The sequence below is a fragment of the Taudactylus pleione genome, unplaced genomic scaffold (genome assembly GCF_031769625.1).
Source record: "Taudactylus pleione unplaced genomic scaffold, aTauple2 ptg001607l, whole genome shotgun sequence".
NCBI lineage: Eukaryota > Metazoa > Chordata > Amphibia > Anura > Myobatrachidae > Taudactylus > Taudactylus pleione.
In genome coordinates, this window is record NW_028286004.1 from 1329714 (window position 1) to 1343236 (window position 13523).

Genomic DNA, 13523 nt, shown 5'->3' on the forward strand with positions numbered 1-13523 from the left:
ATAAGCCTTCACAGTAGTGGCCCAGTTAAACATATGCCCCCACAGTAGTGCCCCAGTTAATGATATGACCCCACATTAGAGCCCCAGTTAATTTTATGTCTCCACAGTAGTGACACAGTTAACAATTTTGCCCATGCAGTATTGTCCCAGTTATTTACATGTCCCCAGAGTAGTGCACCAGTTAATAACATGCCCCACAGTAGTGCCTTAGTTAATAATATGCCCACGTAGTAGTACCCCAGTTAATTATATGTATCCACAGTAGGGCTACAGTTAATAATATGCCCATGCATTAGTGCCACAGTTATTTATATGTCCTCACATTAGTGCCTATTATTAATATGTCCTCACAGTAGTGCCACAGTTAATTATATGCCCACATACCGTAGAAGTGCCCCAGTTAATGAAATTTCCACACAGTAGTGCCCCAGTTAATAATATTCCCCCACAGTAGTGTCACAGTTAATAAAATATCTCCACAGTTTTTTGCCCTAGTTATTATACCCCCACAATATTTGCCCCAGTTAATGACATGCCCCCTGAGTAGAGCCCCAGTTAATGATATGCCTTCACAGTAGAGTCCCAGTTAATGATATGCCCCCACAGTAGTGCCATACGTAATAATATGCCCCCACAGTAGAGCCTCAGTTAATGATATGCTCCCACAGTAGAGCCTCAGTTAATGACATGCCTAAACAGTAGAGCCCCAGTTAATGATATGGCCCAACAATAGTGCCCCAGATAATGATATGCCCCCACAGTAGTGCCCCAGTTAATGATATGCCCCCACAGTAGTGCCCCATTTCATTATATACCCCCACAGTAGACCCCTAAGTTAATTTTATGACACACACAGTGGTACCACATTTAAAGATATGCCCCCACAGTAGTTCCCCAGTTAATGATATGCCCCACAGTAGTTCCCCAGTTAATTATATGACCCAACAGTGCTGCTATAGTTAGTGATATGCCCCCACAGTAGAGCCTCAGTTAATGATATGCCCCCACAGTAGTCCTCCAGTTAATTATATGCCCCCACAGTAGAGCTCCAGTTAGTATTATACTTCCACAGTAGTACCCATGTTAATGACATGCCTCCACAGTAGTGCATCAGTTAATTATATGCCTCCGCAGTAGATCCCTAGTTAATGACATGCCCCCACAGTAGTGCCCCAGTTAGTTATATTCCATCACAGTAGAGTCCCCAGTTAATGATATGCCCCTACAGTAGTGCCAAAGTTAATAATATGCCCATGCAGTAATGCCCCAGTTAATGATATGTCCCCACATTAGTGCCACAGTTAATAATATGCCCACATAGTATTGCCCCAGTTATTTTTTTGTCCCCACAGTAGTGCCACAGTTAACAATATGCCAATGTAGTAGAGCCCCAGTTAATTACATGTCCCCACAGTAGTGCTTCAGTTAATAACATCTCCCCACAGTAGTGCCTTAGTTAATAATATGCCCACATAGTAGTGCCCCAGTTACTTAAATGTACCCACAGTAGTGCCACAGTTAATAATATGCCCATGCATTAGTACCCTAGTTATTAGTATGTCCTCACAGTTGTGCCACAGCTAATAATATGCCCATGTACAGTAGTAGTGCCCCAGTTATGGATATGCCTCCATGGTAGTGCCCCAGTTAATGATATGCCCCCACAGTAGAGTCCCAGTTAATGATATGCCCCCATAGTAGAGTCCCAGTTATCTTTATGCCCTCACAGTAGTGCCTTAGTTAATTATATGCCCTATAGTAGAGCTCCTGTTTATATTTTGCCTCCACAGTAGATCCACAGTTAATGACATGCCCCCACAGTTGTGCCCCAGTTAATAATATGTCTCCACAGTATTTTCCCCAGTTAATAATATACCCCCACAGATTTTCCCCAGTTATTGAAATGACCATGCTGTAGTGCCCCAGTTAATGATATGTTTTTTTTTTTTTATTAGCCTCTAATCGAATTTATATTTATTTTAAGACAGGTATTGCTAGATGAAAGGACTCAGTTGGCTGGAGTGAAGAGTTTTATAAGAAAATATTTTATTACCCATAGTGAAATTTATATTTATATTGTAATTTAATTTTATTTATTTTATTTTTTATATTTTTTATTTTTAGAAAAAAAATCTTTATTTGTTTTATTTTTTTTATAAAATTTATTTTTATAGAAAAAAATCTATTTATTTATATAGTTTATTTTTATACAAAAAAATTCCATAAATATGATAACAAGCACACAAGACCTGCTAGCTTGATATCTAGAGAGGCAGACAAATCCTTCAAACTATGGGGCCAAATGTAATAGGATGATAGTTTAGAAAATGTGAGAGTTTAGCAGTAAAGACTTTTTATCTTCAAACAAGTTTTATCTTCAAAATGGGAAAACATCTGGAGTTTAAATCATGAGTTTTTTTAGTCTAAAAACATGCAAGTTTGCATGTTCAGGTGCTGATTGTAAGACCCTGGGGGAAGCGGTTACAGGTGAAAGTGGTAGGAGCATGGGAGAAGCAGTTACAGGTGCTGATTGGCAAGAACCTGGGAGAAGCAGTTACAGGTGCTGATGGTAGGAACATGGGAGAAGCAATTATACTGTAGGTGCTAATGGTAGGAGCATGGGATAAGCAGTTACAGGTCCTGATGGCAGTAGCATGAGAGAAGCGGTTACAGGTGCCGGTGGTAGGAGCATGGAAAAAGTGATTATAGGTGCTGATGGTGGGACCTTGGGAGAAGCGGTTACAGGTGTTGATGGTAAGAGCCTGGAAGAAGCGGTTACAGATGCTGATGGAAGGAGCATTGGAGAAGCAATTACAGGTGCTGATGGTTGAAGCCTTGGAGAACCAGTTACAGCTGCTGATGGTAGGAACATGTGAGAAGCGGTTATAGGTGCTAATGGTAGGAGCATGGAAGAAGCAGTTACAAGTGCTAATGGTTGAAGCCTTGGAGAAGCAGTTACAGGTGCTGATGGTAGGAACATGGGAGAAGCAGTTAAACTATAGGTGCTAATGGTAGGAGCATGGGAGAATTAGTTACAGGTGCTGATGGCAGTAGCATGGGAGAAGCGGATACAGGTGCGGTGGTAGGAGCATGGGAGAAGTGGTTACAGGTGCCGGTGGTAGGAGCATGGGAGAAGTGACTATAGGTGCTGATGGTGGGACCATGGGAGAAGCGGTTATAGGTGCTGATGGTAGGAGCCTGGGAGAAGTGGTTACAGGTGCTGATGGTAGGAACTGAAAATGTTCTATTGTACTTAAAAGAGGAATCATCAAATGTCAAATTAATGTTTAATTATGCATGTATATGAGAGAAGTGATGATGATAGAAGTTCGAGTGTTCCTAGTATGGAGATTGTCCCTCAAGATAATATACAAGATTATTCTTCTTGTTTACGTATACTCATATCTACTGGACCCGGTATAGTTATCCTCAATGGTAATTTAGAAATATGCCAAGGTTCCGATTCCCTCTATATAGAATTTCTATAGATCAGATCCATTCACAGCATCATTCTTAAGTATGTTAATGAATGGTTAGGAGTCTCTAATGAAAAATGATATCAGTTCATGATGTAAATTCACACAATTATATATTTTCTTAAAATGCAGCTTCTCATTCTTCCTTCATATTCTTATTAAAGGCTGATGTTCCTTCATGGGAGGTAATTACTATATACTGCACCCAGTGTTCTCTGGAGGTCTCCCATACAGGTACTGACCAGGCCCAACTCTGCTTAGCTTCCAAGATCAGCCGAGATTGGGCATAACCAGTGAGGAATGACAGCATATTTAAATTTCTCCATGTCACCCACATCTTATTCGTCCGTCTTGTTAGCTGATGGAATTTCTTTTTTGGTGAATGATGTTCAAATGATGAGAGAAACTCTGAGTATTCCTAATATGGAGATTGTCCTTCAGGATAGTATTCAAGATGATTCTTCTTGCTTATGTGTAATCATATCCACTGAACCCGGTATTCCCCGGAGGTCCCCCTCCCAAGTACTAGTCGGGCCCAACTATGTAGGAATTCCAAAGTTACATTTGGGCTTCTACATAGTGGTATAGCAGTGGACTTAAGCTTATAACTCTTCTTCTTGTCCAAAAGTATTAAAGGAACGGGGCTATTTCATAGCTTACATTAAAACCTGACGGAGATAAAGTGTTCAGTTCAAAGATCCAGTACATCTCTCTACTGGATAGTAAATTACTGAGGTCACCTCCTCTTTGACCCAACGTGAGATGTTCAATGGCTTTATAAGTCAATCTTCTGGGTTTGAGTTATGTTTGGTGGAAAAGTATTTTGATACTATATGTCCTTCTACTTTATTTTTGATATTTCTAATATGTTTTTTAATTCTATTCTTTAACGTTCTTTTGTTTTTTCCTACATATTTGTACCCACATGTGCATTCTAAAAGGTAGATGATTGAAGTAGAGTTGCAATTCATAAATTATTTCATCTTATACTCCTTCATTCTTTTGGAATTCCAAAAGAGCGAAGGAGTATAAGATGAAAGACGGGAACTGGATATTGAGACCAATTGCTTCTTATTGAGTTCCTTGCAGGGGGTATAAAAGTACAGACCCCTTAATCAAACACTACTCCCTTGATGAAGTCTTGAAAGGACGAAACGCGTTGGTGCCTGTTGTTTTATGCCTGCCACATCAACTATTAAGTCTCTACCTCAGATAAGCTGCTTTTCCTATAATTCCTTTATTTTGTTTTTAAAATTCCTTTCCAATGTTATATGTATGTATTATCTTGCCTTTATTAGGCAAGTGATGTTTTTATTTATTTTTAGACTGCTTTATTAAATTTTGTCTATATTTTATTTTAAAGTCTATTTATTGCACGTAACTTTAGCTGAATTTACACGCCTTCACACTTTAACAAAATAAGTGAAGTATTTTTTGTATGTATACACTCTATTAGTGATTGCACTTTATTCATGTATATACTAGGGGTGAGCGGGTTCGGATTTCTGAAATCCGAACCCCCCCGAGCCCCCCCAATCCGAGTCCGATCCGAGTCAGGCTCGACTTTTCCCGCCTGACTCGGATCTGAAATCGAGGCAAAACGTCATCATCCCATCTTCCGAGTCTCGCGGGTTTTGGATCCTATATAAGGTACCAGCGTCGGCGCCATTTTCTCACTCGGCTGTGGACAGTGAAGAGGGAGGGTGGGAGTTAGGGCTGTGTAGTGTACTGTAGTGTAGTGCTGCTGTTGTCCACTACTTCAAAGTCCATAGGGGCTGGCTGTGTTGTGCTGTACTGCTGTTGTTAATAGGGGCTGTGTCCACTACTTCAAAGTCCATAGGGGCTGGCTGGACTGTGTTGTGCAGTCAGTTCTCCATAGGGGCTGTGTCCACTCCAAAGTCCTGTGCAGTGTCCCAGTCCTAAAGGGGTGCTGTAGTGTTGTCCAGGGGGTGCTCTGTCCATCAGGGGTGCTCCCCCCAAGTGCTAAAAAAATTATATATTTTCTGTGTTTGTGAATTGTGTGCGCAGTAGCCGCACGTGCATCAACAAAGTAGTGCCAAGCGTGCGCCTGTGTCATAAGTAAAGGGCCGGCTGGCTTGACCGTTAAAGGGTGCTGTAACCCCCAAAGTACACTCCAGTCCAAACCAAAAAAAAAATTATTTTCTGTGTTTGTGAATTGTGTGCGCAGTAGCCGCACGTGCATCAACAAAGTAGTGCCAAGCGTGCGCCTGTGTCATAAGTAAAGGGCCGGCTGGCTTGACCGTTAAAGGGTGCTGTAACCCCCGAAAGTACACTCCAGTCCAAACCAAAAAAAAAATTATTTTCTGTGTTTGTGAATTGTGTGCGCAGTAGCCGCATGTGCATCAACAAAGTAGTGCCAAGCGTGCGCCTGTGTCATAAGTAAAGGGCCGGCTGGCTTGACCATTAAAGGGTGCTGGAACCCCCAAAGTACACTCCTGTCCAAACCAAAAAAAAAATTATTTTCTGTGTTTGTGAATTGTGTGCGCAGTAGCCGCACGTGCATCAACAAAGTAGTGCCAAGCGTGCGTCTGTGTCATAAGTAAAGGGCCGGCTGGCTTGACCGTTAAAGGGTGCTGTAACCCCCAAAGTACACTCCAGTCCAAACCAAAAAAAAAATTATTTTCTGTGTTTGTGAATTGTGTGCGCAGTAGCCGCTCGTGCATCAACAAAGTAGTGCCAAGCGTGCGCCTGTGTCATAAGTAAAGGGCCGGCTGGCTTGACCATTAAAGGGTGCTGTAACCCCCGAAAGTACACTCCAGTCCAAACCAAAAAAAAAATTATTTTCTGTGTTTATGAATTGTGTGCGCAGTAGCCGCACGTGCATCAACAAAGTAGTGCCAAGCGTACGCCTGTGTCATAAGTAAAGGGCTGGCTGGCTTGACCGTTAAAGGGTGCTGTAACCCCCAAAGTACACTCCAGTCCAAACCAAAAAAATAAATTTTTTCTGTGTTTGTGAATTGTGTGCGCAGTAGCCGCACATGCATCAACAAAGTAGTGCCAAGCGTGCGCCTGTGTCATAAGTAAAGGGCCGGCTGGCTTGACCGTTAAAGGGTGCTGAAACCCCCAAAGTACACTCCAGTCCAAACGAAAAAAAAAAATTATTTTCTGTGTTTGTGAATTGTGTGCGCAGTAGCCGCACGTGCATCAACAAAGGAGCAGCGCCAAGCGTGCGCCTGTGTCCCATAAGTAAAGAGCCGGCTGGCTCATTTCTTAAGGCTGGTGTAACCCACAAAGTGCAATACTCTCCAGCAAAAATAAAAAAATATTTTCTGTGTTTAGCCGCACGTATATATCAAATCGATATAACATAAATGGAGGACCAAACTTTCTCAGATAAAAATAAAATAGAGAAAGATCAAGAACCACTTCCTCCTAGTGCTGAAGCTGCTGCCACTAGACGATAACATGCCATCAACGTCGTCTGCCAAGGCCGATGCCCAATGTCATAGTAGAGGGCACATACAATCCCAAATGACAAAGTTCAGGAAAATGACCTTGAAAAAAACATTTAAATCAGCTGAAGAGAAATGTAAACTTGCCAATATGCCATTTACGACACGGAGTGGCAAGGAACGGCTAAGGTCGATCCCTAGTATGTTCATGACTAGTGGTTCAGCTTCACATGACGATGGAAGCCCTCCTCCCACTAAAAAAATCAAAAGAGTTAAGCTGGCAAAAGCACAGCGAAGAACTGTGCTTTCTAAGAAGATATCACAAATCCCCAAGGAGAGTCCAAGTGTGGTGGTGGTTGCGATGCCTGACCTTCCCAGCACTGGACGGGAAGAGGTGGCTCTTTCCACCATTTGCACGCCCCCTGCAAGTGCTGAAAGGAGAACCCACAGTCCACTTGCTGATATGCAAATTGAAGATGTCACTGTTGAAGTACAACAGGATGAGGATACTGGTGTAGCTGGCGCTGAGGAGGAAGTTGGCGAGGAGGATTCTGATGGTGATGTGGTTTGTTTAAATCAGGCTCCGGGGGAGACAGTTGTTGTCCGTGGGATGAAAAAGCCCATCACGGTCATGCCTGGGCAGAAGACCAAACATTCCACCTCTTTGGTCTGGCAATATTTCTATCCAAATCTGGACAACAACTGTCTTGCCATATGTACCATATGTAAAGGTGAAATAAGTAGGGGTAGGGACGTCAACCACCTAGGAACATCCTCCCTTATACGGCACCTGCAGCGCGTTCATAAAAAGTTACTGTCAAGTTCAGAAACTTTGGCTAAGACCGTAAGCAGTCCAGGGACACCTAAATCCCGTTGTCCTGTTGTATCCAAGCGCCTGCAAACCACACCGTCAACTCCCTCCTCGTCAATTTCCTCCTTAGTCAGGATCAGAAGTAGTCCTGCAGGCCATGTCACTAGCATGACTGACTCTCCTATCCGGGATTCCTCCGAAGGATCCTGCATTGCTACGCCTACTGCTGCCGCTGCTGCTGTTGCTACTGCTGGGAGTCGTTCATCATCCCAGAGAGGAAGTAGGAACACCACTACTTTTACTAAACAATTGACCCTCCAACAGTCCTTAGCGAGGAGGATGAAGTGCGACAGCAGTCATCCTGAAGCAAAACGTATAACTGAGGCCTTGACTGCTATGTTGGTGTTAGACGTGCGTCCGGTATCCGCCATTAGTGCAGTGGGATTTAGACAATTGATGGAGGTAGTGTGTCCCCGGTTCCAAATCCCGTCTAGATTCCACTTCACTAGGCAGGCGATACCGAGACTGTACAGAAACGTCAGAAAAAGTGTCCTCAGTGTCCTGAAAAATGCCATTGTACACAATGTCCACTTAACCACGGACATGTGGACAAGTGGAACAGGGCAGACTAAGGACTATATGACTGTGACAGCCCACTGGGTAGATGTATCACCTTACGCAGCAACAGCAGCAGCGTCACCAGTAGCAGCATCTCAGAAACGCCAGCTCGTTACAAGGCAGGCTACGCTGTGTATCACCGGTTTCAGTAAGAGACACACCGCCGACAACCTCTTAGAGAAACTGAGGGAAATCATCGCCCAGTGGCTTACCCCACTTAGACTCTCCTGGGGATTTGTGATATCTGACAATGCCACCAATATTGTGCGGGCATTACATCTGGGCAAATTCCAGCACGTCCCATGTTTTGCTCACACAATAAACTTGGTGGTGCAGAATTTTCTGAAAAGCGACAGGGACGTGCAGGAGACGCTTTGGGTGGCCCGAAAAATTTCTGGCCACTTTCGCCATTCAGCGACTGCGTGCCGAAGACTGGAGCGCCAGCAAACACTCTTGAACCTGCCCCGCCATCACCTGAAGCAAGAGGTTGTGACGCGGTGGAACTCAACCCTCTATATGCTTCAGAGGATGGAGGAGCAGCAAAAGGCCATACAAGCCTATACATCCACCTATGACATAGGCAAAGGAGGGGGTATGCACCTGACTCAAGCACAGTGGAGAATGATTTCCGTGTTGTGCAAGGTTCTCCAGCCCTTCGAACTTGCCACACGTGAAGTCAGTTCAGACACTGCCAGCTTGAGTCAGGTCATTCCCCTCATCAGGCTTTTGCAGAAGCAGCTGGAGAAAGTGAAGGAGGAGCTAAGACGGAGCGATTCTGCTCGGCATGTGGGACTTGTGGATGAAGCCCTTCATTCGCTTTGCCAGGATTCCAGGGTGGTCAATCTGTAGAAATCAGACCACTACATTTTGGCTACCATGCTCGATCCTAGGTTTAAAGCCTATGTGGTGCCTCTCTTTCCGGCCGACACAAGCCTGCAGAGGTGCAAAGACCTGCTGGTGAACACACTGTCAGCTGAAGCGGAACGTGACACGTCAACGGCTCCTTCTTCATTTTCTCCCGCAACTGGGGCTGCCAGGAAAAAACTTAGGTATCCTAAGCAACCCGCTGGCTGTGATGCAGGGCAGGCAGGACCATGTTTGGACATCTGGTCCGGACTGAAGGACCTGGCAACAATTTCTGACATGTCTACTGTCACTGCATATGATACTGTCACCATTGACAGAATGGTGGAGGATTACATCGGTGACAGCATCCAAGTAGGCATGTCAGACAGTCCACACCTGTACTGGCAGGAAAGAGAGGCAATTTGGAGGCCCCTGTACAAACTGGCTCTATTTTACCTGAGTTGCCCCCCCTCCAGTGTGTACTCCGAAAGAGTGTTTAGTGCAGCCGGGAACCTTGTCAGCGAAAGGCGTAGGAGGTTGCTTCCACAGAATGTGGAGAAGATGATGTTCATCAAAATTAATTATCAGCTCTTCCAGGGAGACCAGCCTCCAGAAGGTACAGAGGGACCTGTGGTGGTGGATTCAAGTGGGGACGAGTTAATACTTTGTGAGGATGAGGATGTACACACTGAAGAGGGTGAGGAATCGGTGGATGAGGAGGATGAGGATGACATCTTGCCTCCGTAGAGCCAGTTTGTGCAGGGACACATTAATTGCCAGCTTGTTTTGTGGGGGCCCAAACGAACCAATCATTTCAGCCACAGTTGTGTGGCAGACCCTGGCGCTGAAATGATTAGTTTGTTAAAGTGTGCATGTCCTGTTTATACAACATAAGGGTGGGTGGGAGGGCCCAAGGACAATTCTATCTTGCACCTCTTTTTTTTCTTTGCATTATGTACAGTTTGGGGCCTAGTTTTTCTAACTGCCATCCTGTCTGCCACTGCAGTATCACGCCTAGATGGGTCACGTGTTTGTGCCACCCACTCGTGTCGCTTAGCATAGTCATCCAGCTACCTCGGTGCAACCTTTTGGACATTAAAACACTATTGTGAGGTGTGAGGTGTTCAGAATAGACTGGAAATGAGTGGAAATTAAGGTTATTGAGGTTAATAATAGCATAGGAGCAGAAAAACCTACAAATTCTGTGATTTTAGCTGTTTTTATGCTTTTTTTAAAAAAAATACAGATCCAAAACCCAGAACCCAAAACACGGAAGGGTGGTTTTGGCAAAACCAATCCAGATCCAAAACACGAAGAAAGATCCAGATCCAAAACCAAAACACAAAACACGAAAAGTGGCCGGTGCACACCCCTAGTATATACACACAAGAACTGATATTGCACAGTTCTGCATTTAATTTTGCACATTTAGCACTTGCACTTTAGTTGTAAATACTCTATATCTATACACACACATGTGTATAGTGATTGTTTTTTCAAAAAGACATTATTTATAATCTGCTAGCCAGTCGCTCCAAAGTCAACATCTATGTACAACTATATATATATATATATATATATATATATATATATATACAGTATATTTATGTATATATATATATATATATATATATATACTAATACAAAGAAAACTGCTGCACTCCACGTTTAGATCAGCAAAAACATCTAGTATTGGAAATCACAGCTGATGTTTCAGAGCACACTGCTCTTTTTTCAAGGCAGCTAAATACATAGAGTAGATAAGCAAACAATGTGATACAAACAAGTCTTACCTTATAAAGGCAGGTTGGATCACTGAACTGTAGTAGGCCAGGGTAGCGCGGGTGCACGACAGAGCCGGGGTGTGACCGCATTACTATGGCAACTGGTCCGATAATAAACACGTCTCCCCTGTGTGCAAAACAGACCAAAGTGATAGAAGATTACGAAACAGCATATATATGTACATACTCTTCACTAGAGTATATATAAGCTACAGTATAAGGGAGCAGAAAACAATCCTTCTGTATATGGGATGGATTGTGTCACCGGAGGCAATATATCAGAATAGATATGACTGGCACTGTGCGGATCTACCCACAGCCAGTCCTTGCATCCATTTTATATACTGTAAAAACATTTCAATGACAGGTCTAAAAACGTACAGTAGGGCTAGGTACCTGATCAATTCTGTTAGTTCTACAGAGGAGCCTGGAAAACATGGTCTGCGCACTGGTAGCTCAGAGTGAAAAAAAAGGTCAATTAATAATAGAATTCCAATTAATTTTTTCATCAAGTCCGTGTGGAAAATTTAACTGGAAGATCCATCTAGTATCCAATCTTAACAATTTGTTATATCTGTCCCCACCATGCATATGTTTAAGGGACGCAAGGGTATGTCCTTGTTCCAAAAAGTGGATCTGATCTGAAATCTTCCAACAAAGAGCCAATTCAATCTCTGATCGGTGCAACGCCATTCTCTTCCTTATGGTGTGAGTGGTTTTGCCCACGTAATAGTATCCACAGGGGCAGAAGATGATGTATATGACATGTGTGGACAGACAGTTCAAAACAAACTGGATGTTATAGAATTTATCTTTGCACAATGTTTAAACAAGCTGCCCGTGATCGTGTATTGACACGTTGTGCAATGGAGGTATTTAGAGTTAGATTTTTTAGATTCCGCGAAATTGGTAATGTCCGTATGGATGGTCATGTCCCTAATATTGCATCCCCTGGTGAAACATGCCATCGGTTTCTTACTATGGGGGCTAGCTAAATTTTTTTCAGAGGCTAAAATTAGCCATAAAGCCTTACTGGCTCGTTGCACCACTAGACTTGACGATTGAAGCTGTAATTTCCACGTGATGACCTTCATCTTCTTCTGGGCCACCGGATTTAACAGATGTACCCTAAGAGTTTGGAGAACTTCATCTTTCTGGAGGCTTAATAAGGATAAGTCATAACCCCAGACTACAAATTTGTCTATCATTTTCCTTGCAAGTTTGTAATGGATCACTGGATATTCTAGCCACGCTGAACATCTGCAACTTCAGAAGGCCTGTTTTCAATGGCTTGGGGTGGTGGCTACAAGCCAGTAGCAATGTATTCCTATCTGGTGCTTTACTGTAGACTCCCGTATGAATTTTCCCCTCATTAAAACTTGGACGTCAAGATAATTCATAGTAGATGTACTATGCTGGTATGTCAGTCTGATGAGTCGGAAGTGTTGATTTTAGACATCAAGTCAACAAAAAGATGTTCACAAAACTTATTGATTTTCTGCCACTCAAACTTCAAAAAGCAGTGAAATTATGATCATTAAGGCTGACGCCTTAATGGACATGTTCCTTGCGCAATAGAGATATGGTATGCCATCACACCCTGTGGTTAACTGCAGATTCAACACTCTCACAGAATGAGATTGCTGTCACTCAAAAAATGGTGGAGTTGCTAATTCACAGAATTGTGTGCTCATTGGAATGCACAAATGCAGCCTTAATGGGACATGTGAAAATGTAACGTTTTTTGTCTATGGAATTTCATAGCTTTTTAAAAATTTGTTAACTATCAGGGCTTGGATGAGCAAACCGGGTCACCTGCAGGGGAGAAGCGCAACAAAATGGTACACTAATGCAGGTGGAAGAGGGGACAGCACACAGGAGGTTGGTTTGGGAGGTGCAGAGTGCGAGATGGCTGTAGGCATGTGGGGTAGCGGCAGCAGTGGTGGTGCAGAGCAGTGGCAGCGGTGCAGTGCAAAAAGGGCATCAGTGGATGACAGAGGGCTCACTGGTAGTGTGTATGCACCTGAGAAAATCAAATCAATAAGTCACAGATGCACGAATGCAGCAGTGAGATCCGTCTGCGCATCTGTTAAAAATTGAATGTAAGAAAAAAAAAGGCCTAGCCCCGCCCCCTAGAAGACAACTAGCACCAGGCTTTGGAGCCCCAGTACTGGTTGTGCTAAATACAGGGGACAAACGATGTAGAGGTCCCCCGTATTAAGCAGAACCAGGGTTTTCAGAACCAGTCCTGGTTGCCAAAATACTGAGGACAAATGACGTAGGGGTCCCCCGTATTTAGTGCAACCAGCACAGGGCTCTGAGCCGGTCCTGGTTTTGGAAATACAGGGGGGAAAAATGCGTAGGGCCCCCCTGTATTTACCAGAACCAGCACTGGACTCCTTCTAGCGGGGGGGGGGGTGATGCCACAGCCAGGGGAGCCCTTTTACCGGGTCCCCCAGCTGCAGCATCATCCCTGACCGCTAGTCAGCCTAGCAGGCCGAGGATCCCTGGGGAGCTGGGGGCCCCCCAATAAGCCCACCCCAGGCCCAGGCTGATAGCCTGGGGCTATCCCCAG

At 43.9% G+C, this 13523-nt stretch overlaps 1 pseudogene; it reads right to left on the reverse strand.

The window, feature by feature from the left end:
• Positions 1–3669: 3669 nt before the first annotated feature.
• Positions 3670–3788, reverse strand: LOC148442136 (5S ribosomal RNA; annotated as a pseudogene).
• Between the last annotated feature and the right edge of the window lie 9735 nt (positions 3789–13523).